Source organism: Triplophysa dalaica, chromosome 10, assembly GCF_015846415.1.
Source record: "Triplophysa dalaica isolate WHDGS20190420 chromosome 10, ASM1584641v1, whole genome shotgun sequence".
Lineage (NCBI taxonomy): Eukaryota > Metazoa > Chordata > Actinopteri > Cypriniformes > Nemacheilidae > Triplophysa > Triplophysa dalaica.
In genome coordinates this window covers 5718521-5726682 of record NC_079551.1, presented here as the reverse complement: position 1 = coordinate 5726682, position 8162 = coordinate 5718521, and positions in this window count along the sequence as shown.

Below are 8162 nucleotides of genomic sequence, written 5' to 3'. Positions count from 1 at the left end.
TGTTTGCACGGGCAAGCAGGGGCATGCATGTAAATTAGTGTTGTTTGTTCGTGAATGAATCATTGTTTTGAACCGGTTCTTTTCAGTGAACCGGTTGACCCGGATCACTGACTCAGACTGAATCAGTTGAAAGACTTTGCATCTCACGACTACAGTTTTTGTATACTTTCCTTTTACTTATAAATGAATGTAAAAAAAACTAAATATACTGTATGTTTACGTTGTATTGTTTACATCTGTACGTTTTAATGCTCACCGTTATTTATGTTATTAAAAAAATAATCTCACATTAATTACTCATTAAAAACCTTCTCTCGTCAGCAGAACATAAAATAAAACTTAAAAAATATATATAAATAATACAAATACTTTAAGTGTAATAATAATACATATTTATATTTAATTACAATATAAACATCATTGAGATGTGAAGTTCCTGTAACAATCACAGAGAGAAATCAGTGTGCATAAATGATGTAACCCATCGTCACGGTAATGGAATCTCCCTCCGCCGACACAGATGGATCTGTTGCCGTGGCAGCAGTTGCCGCCCGCTGACATTCCGACCTGCCCCCGTCTGACGCCTGGCAGTGCCAAGCACTCTGCCTGCTGTCACAGAGCTCTGTGTGTGTGCGTTTCACTGTGTGTGCGTGTGGTCCGGGCCTCAGGCCAGAGCGCTGCCTGACAGGGCCCCCTCGCGCAGCTCCGCTGGGAGGCCCATGAGAGGTTCGAGAATACAAGTCCTTGTGAGCAAGTTGCGGAGCAGCGGGTTCATTGTTGCCAAGCCTCGGGACAGATGGGATGACCAATGACGGTTGAGCCAGGGTGGGGTTAACGTTACGATGTGACAGAAATGATCAAAGTATCTCTTTGTGAAACACAAATTTCAGTCCAACTCATTTTACTTGAACAGTGCTCAAATGACAATGTATGCACAAATGGCATTTTTTTGTCTTCGTATCACTCGCTCTCAGCGCGGATGAGGTGTAAAACTAAATACGCACATTAGCCATTGCATATACTACTAATACACCAACTACAGTAGGAGCGAGAAAGCCAACAATATTAAAACTGAGAAAATATGGATTTACTTCTAGTCAAATCTGCTCAATTGTGTTGTGGTTGCATCAATCAAAAAAACGATGAGAGTTTTCCGTGTGTAGCGTGTGTTCGGCCGTCGTAAAATACTTTACCCTCGTGGTCAGCATGCTCTATTTAATTCCCACACACGCTGTATGTATGTGTGTGTTTTTGGGGGAATTGTGTGTCGGCACACAGCTGCCCTTCTTGTTCTGTAGCATGTGTGCGTGTGTGTGCTGCTCTCTAGTTGACATTTAAAGCCTTAAACACATGGTGCTCAAACGCCATTGGACGGCAGTGCCAATAGGTGCAATCCAATGCCACATTTTTACACACCCATGGATATGACTTTAAGTTTTTAACTTTAATATAAATAGAGCCGTTTGACAGTTTGAGCTTATTTGAGTTAAAATGACTTTAGATGATCATGGTTGATGATGCTGGTGTAAACTGCAGCTCGAGCGCAACGCTTTGCATTGTGGGATGCGGTATAAAAAAGCGTTTCGCTTTTTTGGACAAATTGCCATTTTAGTGCATCATCCTTGTGTTAAAACTAAAAATTCACTCACTGTCCACTTCATGCAAACAGTGCAAGAAGTATATTTGAATGCAATTCAATTTGTAAAAGGGTTGCCGGAGTCACGAGTTCATGTCTGAACAGACTGAAGAATGCAGCGCTGTGTGCACGATTAAAAATGAATGGTCAGGTTAAAGAATTAGCTTTTGGGTATGCGGGTACACTTGTGATTCATCTGTAGGTCAGTACTGCATGAATATTGGTATGGCACTTAGGTTGGTATGGCCAGTGGTTGACCACAGTTTGTGTGTTTGATAGCATGTGTGTGCATTTGTGGGCGGTAGCAGCCACGCGCAAATGTGGTATTTCCCTTGGGGATGTTTCTGCTGCTTGGGAGTATGGCGTCTTTGATTTCTTGTGCGCTCGAGGCAGAGCGCAGGAAACAGTGAAACGCTACTGCGCTTGGTTCTGTCATCGCGGAATCGCAGAGTGCCTTTGTGAGGAGAAAGTCAGTTAGACAGGTACCCTGTCGAAAAAAACAGCATGTGCTGGTTTGGTATGTTTTGATGCTGGTCATGTGCGGTCCTAAAATGGATTAAGCTGGTCGAACCAGCATCAAAACATACATAACCCAGCATATGCTGGTTTTTTCAACAGGGTAGAGACAGACAAAGACAAAATATGGACAGACAGGCAGTCATACAAAAAATTTTTTATAGACAGACAAAATATGGAGAGACAGACAGACCGATTTCCCTTATGCTGCATCCAGTAACACAGTTTCTTGTGTTTTGGGAGGATGATGGCGGTTGAGTTTCTCTGTTTTCAGCTACACGGGTGGAAGGAAATAAGAGGATTTAACAGCGCGGGCGAGCAAATTGTCCTGCCAGGAACACACACTCGCACACACTGCAGATTCTGCCAACTGTTTATTTGTCTGCCTGTTTGCAGGAGACGCAGCACGACGCGCTACGATCAGCCGAGCCAAGAGCCGATGCATATCGAGACAGAGAGAATGTGTGTTCCATGATGTCTGAGTCATTCCCCTGAGCAATAAATGAGTGCCTCCCTCTCTTTCCGATCATCTGGATATAAATATATGTAGTGTGTCAAGGACTTATATTAGATAAAAGTTCCTTCCTATACATTTAATAATGGTTTGCAAAGATTGAATAGGAATGAGTTTTGCATATTTGGCCTATTCCTAAAACTCTGACCTAATTTTATTTTATTACTTTTCATTTTTGTTCTGTGCTATTGTTTTACTGTCATGCCAATAAATCTCGAACCGAACAGGACACGTTGCAGACCGGACTCGATCCTGCGTCACCCGCACAAGCGCCACGGAACATGCGCGCTGACGCGTGAAGTGCTGATTAAACGTTGTGACGCAACACAGAGAGACGCAGTTGCGGGGTTGCACCCTGTGATAAACAGCGCTCACATTAGCGCGTGAGCGCGCACAGATGTGTCGGAGCGAGTGTGAATGACGCCCAGCCTTCGAGAGAGACTAACAGACTGTTAATAGTAGATTGTGAATAAAACGTGTGTGAGAGAAATATATAGGATGAAACTATATTTTTATTTAAAGAGCTTATTACAGTTGCATTTGACATTTTGTAATCGTTTCCACGTGTGCATTATTTTATGACATCGCACTTCGATTCAATGAAAATTGTGTTTTCTTTACAAAACGATTTACATTACTTTATTATATAACTTTATTTAACAACAATATGTATAGGTCTATACAGTAAGGTTGGGAAGGAAATCGTTATTTAAGCCCTTGTTAAACAAAACAAACACCCTAAGCAAGTATCTGAAAGAGTTAAAAATTCTCTTTAAAAATAAATAAAAACAAACGTATTTGTTAGTAACAATTTGTGTAAATAAATGGAAAAATTCGCTGTTTTATAAAGCAACTTATACAGAGCGCAGACTGGAGTGCTCTTCTATTATTTGTCGCTAGGGGGAGCTGACGCACCGCCGCTCTCCGTATCCGAGCGCTTCGCATCACTCTCGCGCTCTCTTTCTCTAATCACGATCTCCGTATTTTCCGCTCTCTTTATCATTCCGAGCCACCCCCCCCCCCCCCGTCACTTACCCTGCCCTTCTGAGAGAAGAACCCACGGCGTGTGCGATTTAAGTGTGTGCGTGCGTTAGTTTATGAGCCCGGTATCCTGTTTGCGTGTGTGCGTAAAGGTGCCGTGAAGGCCGGCTGTACTGTGGGCGAGTTACCTGCGCGAGTGATTAGAGCGCCGTAATAAACGGAGGGAGGGAGAGAGAGGGAGGGAGACAGCGAGAGGGTGAACGAGGGACGGGTTGAGTGGAAGAGTAATAAAGACCAAGGGAGGAGATGAAATTCCAGCTGCCTGTGAAAGCTGTTTCCTACAGCGCTGCCACGAGATTAATGACGAGAGGAAAAGAGAGAGAGGGAGGGCGAGAGAGAGCGACGCCGATCAAAAGAGTGCCGAGGAAACGAGCCTACGAAAGTAGATCCAGTCTGCCGGGACGGAGTCCCGTTTAACACCGCGCATCTCGATTTATTCGTATAATCCGGCTGAAGTTCTTTTATCGCTGTAATAACGCTCTCACACTGACAAACACACGCACAGAGAGATAGAGAAAGAGAGTGAGAGAGAGAGAGATCGTTGTCGGGGCAGATCGGCAGATATTCACAGGGCATGCAGAGACAATCTCTGTGCCAACGCGCGGCGCCTGTGCCAGGCCTCCCCCAGCTCTGCCTGTGCACGGGTTGAATTTCATTTCACGCGACAGTGTGCGTGTTCATCCACACAGTTACGAAAGACCTCGCGTGCGTGCGTGTGGTTCGCTCGAGTACTATTTACCTCATTATTTTCTATAGACCAAAATGCCAGTCACAGTTAACAAACGCCGGAGCGCAGTCCTTACTGATCTTATGAAATTTGTAAAAATATGCAATTACGTAGTCTTAATAGGCCTATTAGCGATAAATGCAACATTTGAAAGTTGAATTATATCTTAAAACAGAGCTCATCCACAAATGAATTAAAAGGCACAAGTTCGGCTCACCTGCGCTGCCTGTGCAGAACGTGACGGCAGCGTTCTTTATCACCTCCGTTATTTTCAAAGATACACGCGCGTCCATCGAGACCTCTTGGACGTGGATTCAATTGGAAAGGAGGTTGTGATTAATAATTCGCGTATATTAATTAATACATAAAATGATACCCATCGCATTCACAGTTCAATTTAAGTTATTCAAAGGTGGAGGGTGATGAACTCAACACAGCTATTTGCTTCAACTCGTTTATTTGATCTGCGAAGTTTTATTCCCTCAGATAAAGTTGATGAGATAATTTTACGCTACACGTTGATTTTTTGGAGTAACAATCTTCCTCTCATTATATGTAAATAGGGAGTTCTCGCGTGCTCTATGGGTGACAGTCGAACCCGTTTTAAAGCACAAGGGAAAACACAATGACAGCATTCCAATTTTTGACGAACTGTCCCTCAAACAGCCCCGTCTGTAATGCGTGTCCCTTTATTCAGCTTTTTTTGTCTCTCAGCCTCAGCGCCTTACTGTAAGTGTCGGCGTTCTCTCGCGCGGTGCCGTCTCGCTTCTGCTTTCTATATTTACCGAGCTGGTGGCAGGCAGCGGAGAGCGCGAGGGCACGCTGGAGATGTCTGTGGGCTGCGGGATTTCTCAGGGGACGTCTTACCGTCACGCTCCACCGGCCTCTGAACAGCGACAGGGAAACCCTGACTGCGGGAGCGAGACGACAGGAAGACAACGAGAGCCGAGATGAGGAGACAGTGTGGAGACGGACGAAACTGTGCGTGTCTGTGTGTGCGCGCGCGGCTCTGTGGGAGAGAAACAGGTGCTCACTGTACTCTTTAAATGTGTGTGCGCGCGGCCCTGACAAGCGTGCGCGGTTTGCATGCGATTACCAGCATCTTTGTGTGTGTGTGTGTGTGGCTCACGCTGAGACAGGACCATTAATCCTGCTTACTGGCCGTTGAGCTACGCAGAGCTGTGGAGAGATAAAGAGCCAAATCCCCCCTCTCTCTCTCGCACGCGCGCGCGGGCCCGCTCTCTCGCTGTAGGCTCGATGACTGACTCGAGCCGTCTGTCATCACCTGTAACAAGCAGATGCGATTTAATTCACTTCACTTCGATTCAGCGATTCGTCTTTAATACTATAAACGGCTCTATGATAATCGCATCGATGATGCGTTTCACCGGCGGCTGATCCCGGGAATGATGCTCTCTGCGGTCGCGTGTGAAATCTGCCCGAGCGGGGTCGGAACAAAACTGACCTGCGGTCGGGGTCGTGGGTTGGGTCACAACGCTGGTCACGGTTTCTGTAACAAACGCATTTGTCAATAACCGATCGATATTCTTAACTGCGTCTATCTATCCGTCTGTCTGTCTCGCTCTCTCTCGGGCCGCTTTATTAATAGCTCAAGCCACCGAGACCCAATTCCCAGAGCTGTGGAAGAATTCATTCTCTCGGTCTCCAGCTGGAGGGCAGACTCACGTATTTGGGAATTTGGCCTGTAAGTACCCTTCAGCTGGGGGATCAAAGACGTGCGCTGTACATCCAAGACAGGAGGAGTGTGTGTGTTTGAAGAGGTCAGCGAATGGAGAACGGCCCCCACCGTGAAGGATTAAACCGCCTCTCTCTCTCTCTGACACACACACATGAACGATGGACTGAAAAAAATCGCTTGACACACATTTTCCACACTGGGTTCAAGGGAACACAACCGACCCGGGCCGGCTGTGAGACCTGCGCTGGTTCAAGTTTATTTCCCTGCAGCTTAGTTTCCCCCCATTCCCCTATCCGCAGCCCGTTTACTACATCCGCATGTTTCCAGAAAACTGAAAAATGATGTTCTGGGGTGGAGATGGTTTGACTTCTTTGGAAACCAAAAGAAGATATTTTGAGAAATGTCTATATTGGAAGACAATGTTGATGGTTATCAACATTCTTCGAAATATCTTCTTTTGTGTACTGCAGAAGAAAGAAGTCCAAGAGGTTGGAATGACATGAGGGTGAGTAAATGATGACGTTGTCACGTTTGGGTGAACTCCCTTTAAGATGACAGGGCCCTGCTGGAGTTTCCCATGAGGAACACTCCTTATCTGGTCCAGGATCAGCAGTATACAGACATTAAGTTTTAATAAACGTGCCGTCTGCAATAACTGACAGGTTATACGATCGCGGCGCTTTGGGAAACTGAGTCACATAACACTTGTGAGTCACGGCACTCTTCCGCCAGCGAGGCCTATTTGATTCTCTCTCTCTTTCGTCCCTGCCAGATCTGACGCTTCCTTTAATTCTCTCACGCTCGCCTCTCTCTCTCTCTCTCTCTCTCGCTCTTTTCATCAGGTTTTCTCCAGCGCTCGTCTCCGTCATCGCACCTATTAAAGATGCTCGGCAAATGGAATTCCTCAATGTTGAGCTCCATGCCGCTTTGATGTGACGGGAGGGGGGAGAAAAGAGAGGGAGAAAAAGCCTGTGCTCGTTTTATCAAACGCGGCCTTGTACTTGTCACCGAACGGCTAAGACTCCTCAGAGTATTTCAATTAGTGCTGCGGACCCTTTAAAATATTTAGGCTGCAATTTGTTGTTTATTGGATTCTGATCAAAACATTGTTCGCCGATGTCCACTGATTTTAAACATACAGCAAGGAAACAGTCAAAACAAGGGCCGTCTATTATATTCTTGTCTACGATATTTTGTGATTGTTCGGACAGTTTACTTTTTTAGATTTCTTCAAACACTTCAGACTTGACTTTGTTTCATGGATGACATTTAAGAAATAAAGAGAGAATGTGATAAAATCATTTAGATCTTAAGGAAAAAAAACTAATCTAGGTGAGATTGATGGAGATTGAGAGGGCGGCCCATGCAGCGGGGACGTCTGCCAGCCGTGTGACCTCTGCCATTTGTAATGATCAACTGTGGAAAACACGCAAACGAGAGGGCAAACACGGCCAAAATTCTCCTAAAAAACACTTGGCAGGACGCTAAAGAGTGTGTGCGCGCGTGCGTGCCCGGCTTGCCAAGGTTGGCAGGGTCTTTGATTCGCTCTGACAGTCTTTGATGCCCCCCCAGTGCTCGATGCACCTTAGTACACACACAAAGACGCTCACACTGCCGTACTCCTGCCCAGATCAGACGGAGCAGAACGGGGCTGACGTAACTCAGAGGAAAAGATGAGAGTGGGCCTTGGAATGTGGGATGAAACGCTGAGAAAAAAGAAACATTGTTGTCATTCACCGTTAGCGATCGGATGGAGATTTTTCCCTGGCACATCTCCCGCTGCGAGCCGCAAAACACCCGCCCGCTGAATGCAAAAGCAGTAGGAGAACGGAGATCTCCAGCAGGGAGAGACCAGCCTGTTAATGTTAGACAGGTATGGACACGTCTTTCCTGTTCTGTCTGCCTGCGTTCATTTCAACTAGCAAAGCCAGAAGCTGAGATTATTTAAAAAAAAGGTGCCACAATTCTTCACAGCGATGCTATAGAAGAACCGTTTTCGGTTCCCTGAAGAACCTTTTAGCTAAAGGTT